Source organism: Lepidothrix coronata, unplaced genomic scaffold (genome assembly GCF_001604755.1).
Source record: "Lepidothrix coronata isolate B3197 unplaced genomic scaffold, Lepidothrix_coronata-1.0 Scaffold30, whole genome shotgun sequence".
Taxonomy (NCBI): domain Eukaryota; kingdom Metazoa; phylum Chordata; class Aves; order Passeriformes; family Pipridae; genus Lepidothrix; species Lepidothrix coronata.
The window spans coordinates 5,673,692-5,687,794 of NW_016690210.1; the positions used below are offsets into that span (position 1 = coordinate 5,673,692).

Below are 14,103 nucleotides of genomic sequence, written 5' to 3' on the forward strand. Positions count from 1 at the left end.
AGTTTCTCACATTTTTATTCATGTTGTTTCTGAGTGTCAAGAGGAAATAGATACCAATATATACTGTAAAAGCCCTCTGAAAGTCCTGATCTACCAAATCACAATAACATGGCCATGAGCATGATCTCTTGGCCTTTGCCTGCTGGTGCCTTGACAAACATCCAACACAACACAGTGAGCAAAGCAGAGATGGCTGTGGATAAGCCCTGGCCACCTTAGCAGAATCAAAGATTGACCTCCACAGACTATGCTTAATATCACAGCTTTCTTCATCCATACTTCTCCCTGGCTCCTTAGAGATGAGCCCACTGCTACAGATTAAATAAAGTGGGAGCATAGGGGATGCTACAAGCTCAGTGTTAGGAAGAAACTGCCCCAGAACATGAGCTCTGCAAGGCAGCCACTTTCTGACACACCTCCCTCTCCTCTTTGCCCTTTGGCCTCTCATGGTACCCAAGTATTTTAGTGCAGGAGCAAAGCTGTGGGGGCAAATACTGGTCCAAATTGTCTACGACTAATTCTGGTTTTCCTCCTTCAGTTTTGCATTAGTTACTACATTTTCAGGCCATCCTGTGTTAGAGCACACAGGGAAGAAAGATTACATAATGGAACTGGCTGCTCTCTCTTCTGTGTATTTTCTTACACAGTTCTTTTGATTACAGGATAAACCTAAAAAAGGAAAAAACCAGCAAGCACAGCAATTTTATTTAAGAAGAGGTATAATTTAAACATTATTGATCTAGCCTGACATGAACCACATACATTGATTTTCAAGTATGCCAAGACTTGGAATAAAAAATACCAAAAATCTGATCTCCACAATTCCAGTGCCAGCTGTGCTTCCTCCTGGGAAGCATTTCACAATGCAATCCAAAACACATATGTAGATAACACTGGCTCCTACCCCTATGATCCTTCCTGTCCTAGCTAGCATGGGCCATCTGTTACTGCTTAACAGGCAGCCCCACTAGATACTGGATTGGTACAACTTAAAGGAAAAGGATGAAATAAACTGCCAGGAAAAATAGCATTAAGAAGTCTTTCCTAAGCAACTCATAATTTACCATTTGAAAAGTATAATTTAAACTGCATCACATAAGGTGATAAAAGAAAACAAAGCAGGAACTAAGCCACAGACCAATCTCTGGCCCTACATGATACCACTTAGGGAGAAGGAGAAGTGGGAAACAGAAATCGTGCTGTGGTTTACCTGAAAATTCTTTCTCTACCTAAAAGCAGCATGGTCCAGGAATGCCAGAGAAATTAATTACCTTCTGCTGAGTCCCTGCTGAGCCCTTTCCCCTCTTGATCGCCAAGACATACGAGAGGATAAGAACAAAACAGTGACAACTCTAAGCCATTCTGCTCTGCTCTCAGCCCCACCAGCTGACCAAAAGCCATTACAAGGGATTTTAGGACAGGGACTATCAGAAGAAAACCAGCCTGTCATTTACCCACTCAGATCCAAGATACATGTTAAGATGAATGATGACATCTTTCCATGAGCTGTCCCTGCCTACACCCACCAAACAACAAAATACACCTTAACCCAGGCTAGTGAAAAGCCTTAATTTAACTCTGACACAAACCAAGGGCAGCCAGCACTAACTTCTTCTAGAAGGGTCTTGCTGGGATGTGGGAGAAAGCACAGACCTATGGTACAGGCTGTAGAATAGGCTCTCAGCATGAACCAATTCCTTTCTACTTGAAGAAATGCCTAAATTAAATGTTTCCTCCAAGCAACACGTTACCTGAAATCCTTGTTCTCACAACCTGTTCTAGTCTTAAATGGCAGCTTGGGAAGCCGACACTGTCCCGCAGAGCACAAGTTAGACTCTGCCCCAGTAGGTGTTAGTGTCCTTTTCCTGCACTAAAGCAGAGTTCTGAGAGCTGCCATCACCACACGGACTGTACTTTGTAGCTGTGTGATTAAAATTTAACAAACAAAACTGGTAATAAGTCTTTGCAGCTGTCATACTATCCACTGCGTGAGTAAACTAGAGAGAAATCCTTCTTTAGCTAAGAAGTCAGTCCAGTTCATAGAAGCACTTGATAATCTCACTCAGAATCTGGCAGAATCCACAAATGACAAAATTCTGCACACTGGTCTTTAACCAGAGCTCCATGTTAGCAAAACCTTTCTCCATATCCTCATGTCTGCAGCAGGGTAACCACCTTGTTCTGGAGGTCACCATTTAAACTTGATCCTGCTTGCTACACTTGGAACACACCATGGAGATAACAGATCACTGACAGCACAAAAAGGATGAGGACATTCTTAGGCAGGCACAACAAGTCTCCTCTCTTTGAATAAGTGTGTCAGCATGCTTGTTTCTCAGCCAAATGATCTTTCAAAATAAAGGTGGATATCCATCTACAGAAATGTGAATGTTTTTCCATGAAGGAAAACTATCCCCCCTATGTCCTGCATGACAGAAATTTCCCCCCACCCCCTACAAAAGAGCCTGCCTGATCTATGAAGCCAGGAAAGTTGTGTGGATCATTCCCAGCTCTGGAAGCCCACTCACCTTGGGACTTGCTCTCACACACCAGCAGCAGTGCTCCCTCTCCCAGGATATTGAGTAGTCTGAAATGCTTTTTCCAGTGCATTATGTATATGCAACTTCAGAATAAAGAAACATCACGGTGTACCAATGCCATAGTTCAGATACAGCCAGCTGCTCCATCATAATCTCTCTCCACAAGCAGTATTCATTAGACTTCTCAGAAACATTCCCATACTCTACAGGCTGCCTTAACATCAGGTAAAGTGCAATTTTTATTTCAGCTTGCTATTCTTGCAATTGGAATAAGATGTCAAAGTGAGTGCTACAATGTAATAATTACAGTCAAGGACTTAAAATAACTGACTCACAGCTGTGCCAAATTTGACCAAACCGTTCCTTAGACACACTGCTGGATTTTCATCAATGTCTCCATCTATAAAATGGACATGCCAACTTCTATTTTTTAAGGGCTACCACTGGTAAATAAATCCAAAGGTTTAGTTTTGTCATAAGTAATTGCACTTAAGAACTAGGAAAACGTAATATACATCTGTCAATGTTGTAAACAATCCACCCTACATACATACAGGGTGCAGAGTCCATTTTTTTCTGAATTTGTTCTGAATTTAATCCAAAGAATGTGCACTCTGCCATGGCCTCTGATGCCAGCCATAATACTCAGCATTTATTCGTCTACCAGCTGACTCATGTGTGATCTCACACTACTTCACCAACTCATCAACACATCTGCAGATCGAGTCTTTTGCTGCCGCCTTTTTCAGTTTAGGCTTTGTTTTCATAGAAGCTGCAAAATTTTAAACACAATTCTACTTCTTTTAGGGTCCATCTAAGCTTCAGAAGAACCGACATGTCAGAGGATCACACATATTGCAAAATGATGTCATGCTGCAACGTCATAGGGCAACCAAAGCACGTCTAGAGACAGGAGGCAGAACTTTACAAATCCTCCATCTGGACAGAGGAAGGGAAACAGGGTTTATCCTGCTGAGATATCCAGCACAAGGATGAACGCTAAACGCTCCCAATCCCAAGTCTATGGGAATAATAACTATCTCTTTCACTGAACTTGAATATTAAGCACAGGGGTGTTTCAAAAGCCATTGCCTGACTGCATAAGATAGTTCAGTCATATTTGCTTCCCACTGATTTTAATCAGAGCAAGATGACTTTACAAGATATTTTACACCTTTCATATGGACAAAGCTCAGTCCACCCACATGTGCTCATCAACCCCTGATGTAATTCTTCTTAAAATGTCTTTTTATTTCATATTCTTTTGCTTGCCAGTATTGCACTAACATATGATGTAGACCAAATATGTTTTCAAGGGGCACATGTTACTACCACACAGACTTGGGCTCGGGTGCACAACTGATCAGCTGGTGAATGGTACTAGAACAGAAATTGCTTAACTCTGCTCCTCACTGATGAGGTAGCTCTTATTTTTATATCATTAATAACTTGATTGATTACCTAAGAGTAAAGTCTTCGCATGAAATTCTTCTCAACATCTTTCAGATGATTTAGAGGTCTGCAGTCTTCTGTATTTTTCATATTCCACGGTGGTGGAAAAAATAGGAATTCATCTTGGCCTAATATCTGGCATGAAACTCGAAAGCCAAGCATTTAATGAAATTAGGAGAAGAAATCAACTAAGTGGTTGTGGCTCAGTTATATTCTTGATCATCTAGGGATTGCATTGCTCCAGGAAACAGCCCTTGCTTTAATACTGGATATTCTTCACAGCAGAGGAATTAATCCTGTTTGGTCCTCCAGCAATGTAAGGTCAGTGAATGAGGGGGGGAGGGAACACTTTAAATCTGATACTTCTGTTAAAAAATAGCTATGGTGCAGCATGCTCAGGTTTCCATACAACAGGGACCAGGTTTGGTTTGGGTTAAAGAATATTGCATGCATATCACACATGCCAGCTCACAGAAACCGAGGCAACTTTTCCATATCACTTTGAACAACTTCATGAGCTGAAAATTCTCTCTACCACAGACATACCTATTTTAAGTACAACCATCTTGTCAGAAAGCAACCGGTTGTTGCTTACAAAACACAAAAGTCCTGGAAGTGGGAGGTTTTATTTTTGTTTCTGGTTTCAGTTGAAAATAACACAAGTGCTGGATGAAATACTGTTTATTACCCACAGTGGTTGGTCCAGCACATCTCCTGCAGCTTGTAATTTCACCGGCTGGTGAGCACAGTGGGACAGCCCACCCCACACCTGCGTGCCCCAGGGCAGAGCCTGGCAGTGCTCTTACCCTGTCCAGAGGGCTGCTGGCTGTCCCCTGGCTGTGGCAGGGACCACCTTGGATGGGACAAGGACCCATGATCCTGTCTTGCATATACCTCTGGTGACCACGCCAGTAAACACAGCTGAGGGTGGGTGAATTCAGTGCTGAGCAGGGGACAGAGGGCACTGAGCTGTCCTTTCCATGCCCAGAGGATGCTCAGCGAAAGCATCGTTTTGAAGTAGGAAGACCAAAGGGGAACGATTTAAAAAAAGAGTATTTTTCCATAAGAAACTATTTATTTACAAGATCATGGGCAGAAACAACGGTTGCCCCATCCTGCCAGGGAATTTTGCACAAGTGTTCTGAAAGCTGCACAGGAATTCTGCACATACTCAGTAAGTGCAGCAAAGTCATGCTGCCTCCTAGAAAGGCCATGAGTGTCCCCAGTCCTACCTGCCATGAGAGAAATAAACCTGTAGTGCCATCCCTGTGAACTGCTTTTTTTCCTTTTTAAAAGGTGTGACCTTCCATTAGAAAATCCTGCTTCAATCCCTTTGCATCAACTCCTGATTTGTGAGAACAGGAAGCAAGGAATACACTGAGGCCTGGATTCTATGTCCAAGAAATAATACTGAAACATTCCTGACAGTCAGCTTCCCAGCATCTTAAGGTCCTGGTTCTTTCTTCGGGAGTTTTTAGACCTCACTTACACAGAAAAAAACCAAAACCATGAGGTCTGCAGGTGACGCATAGATGGTCTATAAGTTGTTCTGGGACAAGAAAGATCAATTTAAGCCTCCAGGTTGTTTGATCTGCACGATTTAACTCATCTGTTTTTCCTGAAGTAACTGGAAAGAGAAACTCAGTTCCAGATAAACTCTTCTCAGCATTCACTACCAACTCCACACTGACTCAAAGACTCAGCTGTACAAAAAAGCAGCTCTACCACAGCATCAGTGACTTGTAAATCTAGAGGAAGTTGAAAAAAAAAAAAAAGAGAATCTCTAAACATGCAAAAATATCAGCTGCTGGTTTCCTGTAAAACATTATTTTGCAGGTAAATCAAATCACTCTCTGTCTGCAATCAGTGCACAATGCAGACCAGCAAGTCCTACTCTCTGCACAGGGCAGCTGCACCTGTAAAAATGATCCCAACCATAAGATGCAGCCATCAGGAAGAGCATCAGGGTCCTGAGGGTAACCTATCTGTATTTGTTTCCTCTTTGTTTTCAAAGAGAAACAGAAGTGACATGCACTTAATTATGTTTCCATTCCAAGCCTAATTAGAGACAGTTAGATGTTAAGTACTATTGAAGTGAAATGCATACAGGAGGATTGAGTTTCTACCTATTCTTCTTTCTGTTAATGCATACCTGGAAAGTGTCCTCTCTTTTATCTTGATCTGTTCTTGCAAGAATGAAAGCCACAACTTTCCTGACACATTCCTGGTGTTTTGACTGCCTTTTGATACAGTGGTGGCCATAGCTATTTGAAATGAAAATGCTTTAGCCAGGAGACTATTAGGGAACACAACAAAAATCAAAGGATTTCCCCCCTTCACCTTCATTGTAGGAAACTTGCATCAATCGTCCATCTCAAATAGCTTTTGGAATTGACTTGCACGTGTTGCCATAATTTGTATACAGTGTCCTTCACCTTTTCTTTGGTGAGGTCAGAGTAGAGCACCTGGACAGGCCAGGCAAGCTGCACACTGCTACACACCTTTGTGTTATCTTGTAAAATGGAAAAAAAAGTGCAATCCAGGCGTTTATCCTTGCAGAGTGCTTGGGCTTGCAGACCCCAGTTCCCCAGACTGTGCCACAGATTTTCACCACTTGTTGGGCCCCAAGCCCCAGACACAACTTTGAAGCCTTGGTGCTGCCCACTTGGACTGATGCAACTTATGCTACGACACAACCGGTGACACCATAAACTGGCCTAGTTCCAAGTCCAGCTACAAAAAAGGAACGTCAACATTATCTGGCGTATTCAAAAATTCTCATTTTTTTGAAAACTTTCTCTTTTTAGGATTACCCAAGTCACCAACAGTTTCCATCCCGGAGAAGACTACCTCCATCAAAAAATTTCAGGTTGTGATATAGCTCCCATTTATTTTTAGAAATATACTAAATGAGCAGTTTTTCATATTCGGTTGCCAAATATGCTGAAAAGGAATTTTCTAAACTCTTCAAAGTTGTTGCCAGATGGAGGCCAACCCATCAGAAACTCTGTCCAAATGATAAAGGCTTTTAAAGCTTATCAAATCATTAAATCAGCATGGTGCAGCTGAGTCTTCAGTTGCAGGGGTTGTATTTAGGTCCTCGCAATAAGAATTTCTCATGTGCTAAGAGTGAGTTACAAACATACTGTGCTGGTGCAATTCAGTGCAATTTGCTGCTCCTGTGTAGTGCATTCTTCAGAGCAGTGCCTGTAATCTGGTCAGGAACAAGATCCTGAAGAACTTGACAGATTCCCTGACAACTTCAATCCTGTGGCATCAGCAGGTCTGAGCTGATCATTTCTGGTCAAAGGCATTAAGGCACTCAGTGGTTATATGGGTCATACAGCAGGGGCTTCCTTCCCTTCCCAGTTTTAGGGAAATGTAAGTACTTCTTTTCCTATGATATTTACAGAGTTTCACTCTCTCCTCTCCTCCTTCTCTGCAGCACCATATAAGCATGTCAACCTTTTCCTCAGGTCTGCTCCCAAGATCCACAGACTTTTGCAGATTAAATCCATCGCCTTGTTATTCACATCATCACATTCTCCTAGCAAATAAACTCTTAAAAAAAAATTCTTGAATATGAAAAAAAAACAACAGGAACATTTCGATCCATCCTAATCCACATGCAACCCAAACCAAACACAACCTTTTTTCAAAGCTCACAGCAAATAACTCTCAGAAATAAATGATGGTAAGGCACAATTTCAGCCTTCTTCCCAGCCCAGGCTGTTGCCTTGTGGTGCACCCTGCTTGACTTCTGGGAGGGAGTCACTGCTGCTATCACACAGTGACCAGCCACCAATTGAACTCAGCACAGAAGTTCAGGGAGATGAGTAAGGCAAGAAACGGAGAGGGAAGGGGAGCTGCTTGCTTCTATTAAAGATTTTAGCATTGTCCCCAGAACCACATAGATGAAAACAGAACATCTGGAAAACATCTTGCAAAACACTACATGGAAATTACAGCAAAATTAGCATTAGCAGCATTGCTTCCATTCTTTTACTACAGCTCCTAAAAATCCTGTGGCCTACTCCCAGAGCTCAAAGAACCAACTCAGCTATGAAGTAATGATAATCCTGTAAGACACAAGTGTGCCATGCTTCAGAGTCTCTTTAGTACAGGAGAAATTTAAATACTTCCCTCTCATAACCCAGAACTGTTATATATATAAGCCATCTGCCCACCACCGAGAAAAAAAGCTAAGATGGAAAGAAGCACGTTCTACCAAAGTGAAGGATCTATTCTCTGAGAGATGATTAAATGTTAATTAATAGGGTGAGCCCAAAGAAATAACATTATGTAAATAAAGCCAGCCTTACAGTATCTGTTATCTGCTCCCTACAGTCACCTCTGCAGTCTTGCATTTTATTCTAAAGATTCGGTCACCAAGGTTTGCAAGACACTGAGGGCTGAAAACTGCAAATTTGGTAGCTGCAGAACAGACTCAGTATTACAGTAAAGCTGGTATCTATGTAACGGGAATCTCTAGGCTTAAAATGCATGTGAAAGATTGAAGGAGATGTTTCTGCAAGCTCGGTGCACAAAGAGCCTTTCTAGATATTCATCTATTAACTCATTGGCATGTAAATTTGTAGGACAGTTACAACAACTGAAGAAATGATGATAAAAATCCAGAGATGGAGACAGCTAACAATACCAGGTAACCTAATTTAGATCCCTGACAGCACAAGGAATTGATAAATAGTCACAGAACCACAGATAAAATCAGATTATTGGATCCATTTTAAATTCCCTTGGTTTACCTACAATAATTGCCTCCGTTTCCTTGACAAGCATGGCTGGTATGAACCAGAATCCAAGAAAAAGGACTCTAATGCTGTTTCAATGGAAAAGTGATAGCAAGGCCTCCCCAGCATCCTTCCTTAGAATTTCTATTTACACTGTTTAGGCCACACAACAGGTTGGCTAGAGCAGGAGTGAATGCTAAACAGCCAAGTGTTTACTACACATACAGCGGTACTCATCCACACCTCCATCCCCTTGGAAAAAGCAAGGGTTTCTGCCACTGCTTGTTGTGAATGCATCCTGTGTCTTCCCAAATACAAATTAAATACTTCAAGTCACCCACTGTTCCTCTTCGCCAGTCCAAACTGACCTGTTAATGTGAAAAAGTTACCATCCTCGAACTAGAGAACTGTCCAGATACAAACTCCAACGTCAAGGGCTAGCAAGTACTTTGCTGAGACATAACCATAGTTACACAAATAAAAAAGAAGGAGCATTTGGCCAACAGCAAAGTCAATTATTCATTTAAATGAGGTGTACAGTGCTAATTGGTACCATAAACACACAATTTTCAGAATGTGAATGGGCACTGGCAACACAAAAACTGCACCAACTTGCCAGTTTCTCTGCTCCAAAACAGGCAAACTGACTACACTCTTAAAACCAATTTCTTGCCAAGGAGGGGAACAGAGTGAGGTCCTAGAAATGTCTGAAGGCACAATCCATGCCACATGGAAGCTTCCCCTGTGACATCCCACCCATAGGTGACCCTGGGGTAACAGGCAGAGGTTCTGCATGCTGGCAACAACAGCCCCAGCACTAGGTATGGAACACACATCAAAGTCATAATCTTCTCTGTTTACCCACACTGTCTGGAGCTGCCCTGCTGGCATAGATCTCATCTGTGAGGACTGTCATCAAGGGGGTTTTGTACCACACTGTAATAAAAACAAAAAATCCCACCAAAACCACCACAAAACTAAGCCAAGTTGGGTACATATCCCAAGAGGAAACTTAGAAAGCTGACTCTGGAGTTATGGTTTAAAACACCATCTAGTCTTTATTTGTTGTTTTTTAAATCCAGTTATTTATTTAGCCAACAGAATTCACCTTGGGCTATACTCACAAGAAAACACCACTATCTTTAATCTTTCATGTATATCATTATGTGAGCAGAACAGGAAACAACTGACTTAAGGAGGCAACTGCATGAGATTTGTGCCTAAACCACAGAGCACTCCAAATCCATCATGATGAGGGGATTTTTTGCATTTTTGAGAGTATGATTTTTTTTAATTTCAGGTAACTATGTATGAATAGTAACATTTCTTTCTAAAAGTATAGCGATGTTGACTTTGCAGTCATTGGAGCCACCAAAAGATTGAGCAATCTAAGCCACATGGGAAAGCTAAAATTTTCCCAAAATATTTCCTCTAAAACCATCTGCTAACAGATATTTAAAAAAAAAAATTAAAGAAAGAATATAAGCATTTTAAGAGGTATTAAAAAGACCAGAAACATGCAGAAAATAATGCAGAAGCACTGCAAAGAATTTCTGGGGAGAAAACCAGTAATTTCAGCAACCCAGCTGGACACTCATAGCGAAGATGACTAATGCCACTAGTAACTCAAAGGGACACGCAAATTTAATCCCATATTATAATGCATGGCTAAAAAGGTTGCATTTGAAGATGGGTCAGCAGTGGAGCCATAAATCTGTGTTACAGGGGAGGCCACTTGCTCTTTGTCTCAGGCATTTCCCGGAAAATGGCTTTGTGAGCTCCCGGAATGGTGGGTGAATGCTGCCTCCACCCTACCACCACTGCACAAGGTTCAGGAGCTGCCTGCCCCAACACCACAGCCACTCACAGCCCCCCACCAGTGACCTCCTTTTTGGGAAGCCTGAAAGAAGATGGAAACAGGGGGGTGGGCGGCAGGGGGGTGGGATTCAAAGGAGACACCAACTCACCCAGTGACCCCCATGCTAGAGAGGGCCTGAGCCCATCATCCTTCATGGGCCACCTTCTGACCCCCTGACCTCCACACCAGTGACACCGCAGCCACCAGAGGAACTGGCTAAAAGAAGATGAACTACAAGAAAACATACCATTTCAACCTGGTTTAAAATCACAGCGCTGGCTGAGGCCTCCCAGCCAAGCAGCACTTACCTGTCCCACCACACTCCAGTCCACGGATCTCCTGCCACTTGCCAACCTCCAAGGGGTCCTACCAGGATGCACAGGTCCATTTTCAAAGTGATAAAAACTTGGAAAACTGAACTACCACTATTGCAAATAGCTATCTTAGTTCAGATTTTGTCACATTGCAAAAGACAAGCCAAGTTCCAAGAACCTAATGCAGTCTCCAAAACATTGACTTTGGAAGGTGCTCTTCAGATCAGTGACTCACCTTGGAAAAATGTCTGCATGGAAACTCTTCTTCTATGCTTTTATTACATTAATGAACAGCAAGAAACCCCAACACCAGCAGTACAGCACACACAAAGCACTCATCTGAGTGCCAAGTGTCTCACAGGGCCTAAAATTGGAAGGTAATCACTTTGCTACGGTGCCTATTTGGGGCAACAAGAAGCTTTGCATGGAAGATGAAACCTGTTTTCTGCAGCTGTATGACTTTAAGGACCGATTCATGCACCCTTAAAGCTCCCTCCCAAAACACATTGAGGCAGGCAGTTAATTTGGTTACAAAATATATTTTGAAGGCTACAATGAAGTATTAAGTATACACATGTTTTAAGACAAAAGGTTACTTAAGTGTTAGATAATTACAAGGTACTGAGAGGCGCTTCAAGGTTTCGTTCTCCTATATAAAAAAAATCACTTTGCATTCTAATCCAAAATTCATCTTCTCTTAAAAACAAGACAGGTTATATCTCGGATTTCTATGCAAGCAATTTATGATACCCAAAAGGAAAAAAATAAAAATAGCTAACAGCCAAGCAGAGCTTTTATCACCTTTTTTTTAATCTTCTAGTTCCAAATCAGATGCGTTCAGTACAGAATTCTGATTAGGAAAAAAATGGCTGTTGAATTTTTATTACTACATCCCTTAAGGACCAAAAGTGGTAACCTTAGGCACTTAATGTGTTCTATGAATAACAATACGTATGAGCACATAAAAAGCTTGTTATCTCTGTTTATGGAATTTTTTTACCATATTGATACATTTACGGAAAGAAGTTGGGAAGTGAGGTGAGGGGGAGGAGAGGAAGCTATCAAAATAACAAATACCATTAAATAAAACCTATTTGGAGAGGAACAAGCTAGACAGTATGAAATTTGAATGAACCATGTCTCCTCATTATGGTCCTGCAGCTCCCATGTAGTCAGTGGAGCCTCATTCAATGCTCATACGAAAAGCCTTCACTCATATGCACCTCTCCCATTGATACAAATGCAATTCATATTTAACCCTGACAATCACTTGTTATACGAGCTTTCTGTGTACATTGATTTTCTTATTTTATAAACAATGTAAATGCAGAGAAGTCCTTCATGGTTGTTCAAAACAGCTCACTGGATGCACAGAAAAATCTTCTCCCCCTGTCCCCTCACATCAGAGTCCGTAACCACTTGCTTGATAGCTGAAGGGTTGCCACCACACACCACCCTCTCACAGGACAATTTTCTGCCCTGTGTTATAACACAACTTCATCCCTACAGCTAGAAAAAAATCCATACGAACTGCAGCTAAGCAACGCAGGGCTTTCTCCTTCAGAAATCAGCTTGCAGCCTCTCCAAAAAATGTGGGAAAGCCGTCAGAATGAAAATTTACAAACCAGCCATTTGTGGTGCTGGCATGGTTTCCTTCTGGTATTTAGATCAGTCCAAGAAATAAATTTTTAAAATAGTTCCTCCAATAGAATCCTTCCCATATTTTCAGCTCTGAGAATTCACAGGGACTAAATTCAAGTTACACTGGCTCTGGAGCCAGCAGATTGTGAGAGTACAAAAAGCACCCTAGAATATAATGGAGGGAGGGTTGAGGCAAGTCCATGCATCTTTCAGCTCTCAAACTTGCCTGCAAAAAGAAAAGGAGCATACGACCAGAGTGAACTAGGTTTCTGCTCTACTCATGGCAATAACTGTAACCTGCTCCAATTTATGTTATTTGGATTTAAAGCTCAGCAGGGGGCCGAACATGTGAATTAGTTTTTGTTCTTCTATTTAGCATGGAAGAACTAATGAAGACTTAGGGTCTGCTATCAAATATTTTGGACCTTTAAAAGTCCTTTGCTGTCTTCCCCCACTGAGACCTGCCTAGGTTTCCATAGGTTGGTGCCTTGAGAAACCAGATGAAAGAGCAAGTAGGATAGTTCACTCTCCTTTGTTCATGGTCGCAGGATTCTGTCTCCAACTATTTATTTCTTCCTCCTTTTCTGGGCTCAAGGAAGATGATAAGCGGACAAACACTCTGAGGGCTGCCAAATGTTAAGTAACTAGAAGAGTGGGCCATGCCCTTGGAGAAGACCAGGACGCATGGGAGCCTGACACATAGTTCAGAGTAAAATAATTTGCAGGAGAGCATCCCACCAGCACAGCTGTGTTGCTGGAGCCCAAACCAGAGCTCAGCTGTGTTATTTACCCTACAAGGTCCCAGCTGTCAACCTGGCCTGGCATCACGACAGCCTACGGCACAAATGCCCTTAGCCAGCTGCTTGGCTCAATGTACAATTCTCCCTTTTTTAATGAGATTAGCGCTGGTGAAATGTGCTAGCTCAACAGACATGCCGATCTAAGTCCTCTGTTTTTTCGGGCTACAGCAGACACAGCAATCACTTTTAAAAGAAGACACAATTTTAAAAGACACCATAAATTCGCCAGGGCTCCTGCAATTGCTCATTCATCACAGGAAGAAGAGGGGCTTCTTATAGATCCAGTGAGAACTGAGGACTGGAAAGGATGAGTCTTGAAATTGTGGTAAGTGTATAAACTTAGCAACCTACCTCCTTGAGACTAGCGTGAAGGATCTACTTGCTAACAACAACAACAACAAAAAACTAACAGATGATTCTGGCTTTTTATCCATTTCAGTCATCAAATACATCTGCTGTGGCTACCGCCAAAATTGTTAAAGAACAAGGCGGAGGGGGTGTACGTTAAACACCGGGGAGCAGGGGGGGTTGTCAATAACACAGAGGTACTGCTGTAAATATGGATTAGCAAAATGCATTTTGGTTATGCTTTTAAAAAAAAACAAACAAACAAAAAAAAAACAAAAAAACAAACAGTTAAAGTTGAAACAGCTGAAGTAATGTGTTCACTATAACGCTGTCAAACGTTATTGCCATGAATAAGCAATTCTTTGTTTAGAATGCATTTTTAAACAGAATGATGAAAAT

The 14,103-nt window shown here is 41.8% G+C and overlaps 1 protein-coding gene across 1 annotated transcript in view; it reads right to left on the minus strand.

Moving 5' to 3' along the window:
• Positions 1 to 14,103, minus strand: part of TSPAN7 (tetraspanin 7) — a 98,001-nt gene that overhangs the window by 82,714 nt on the left and 1,184 nt on the right. The window lies entirely within an intron of this gene.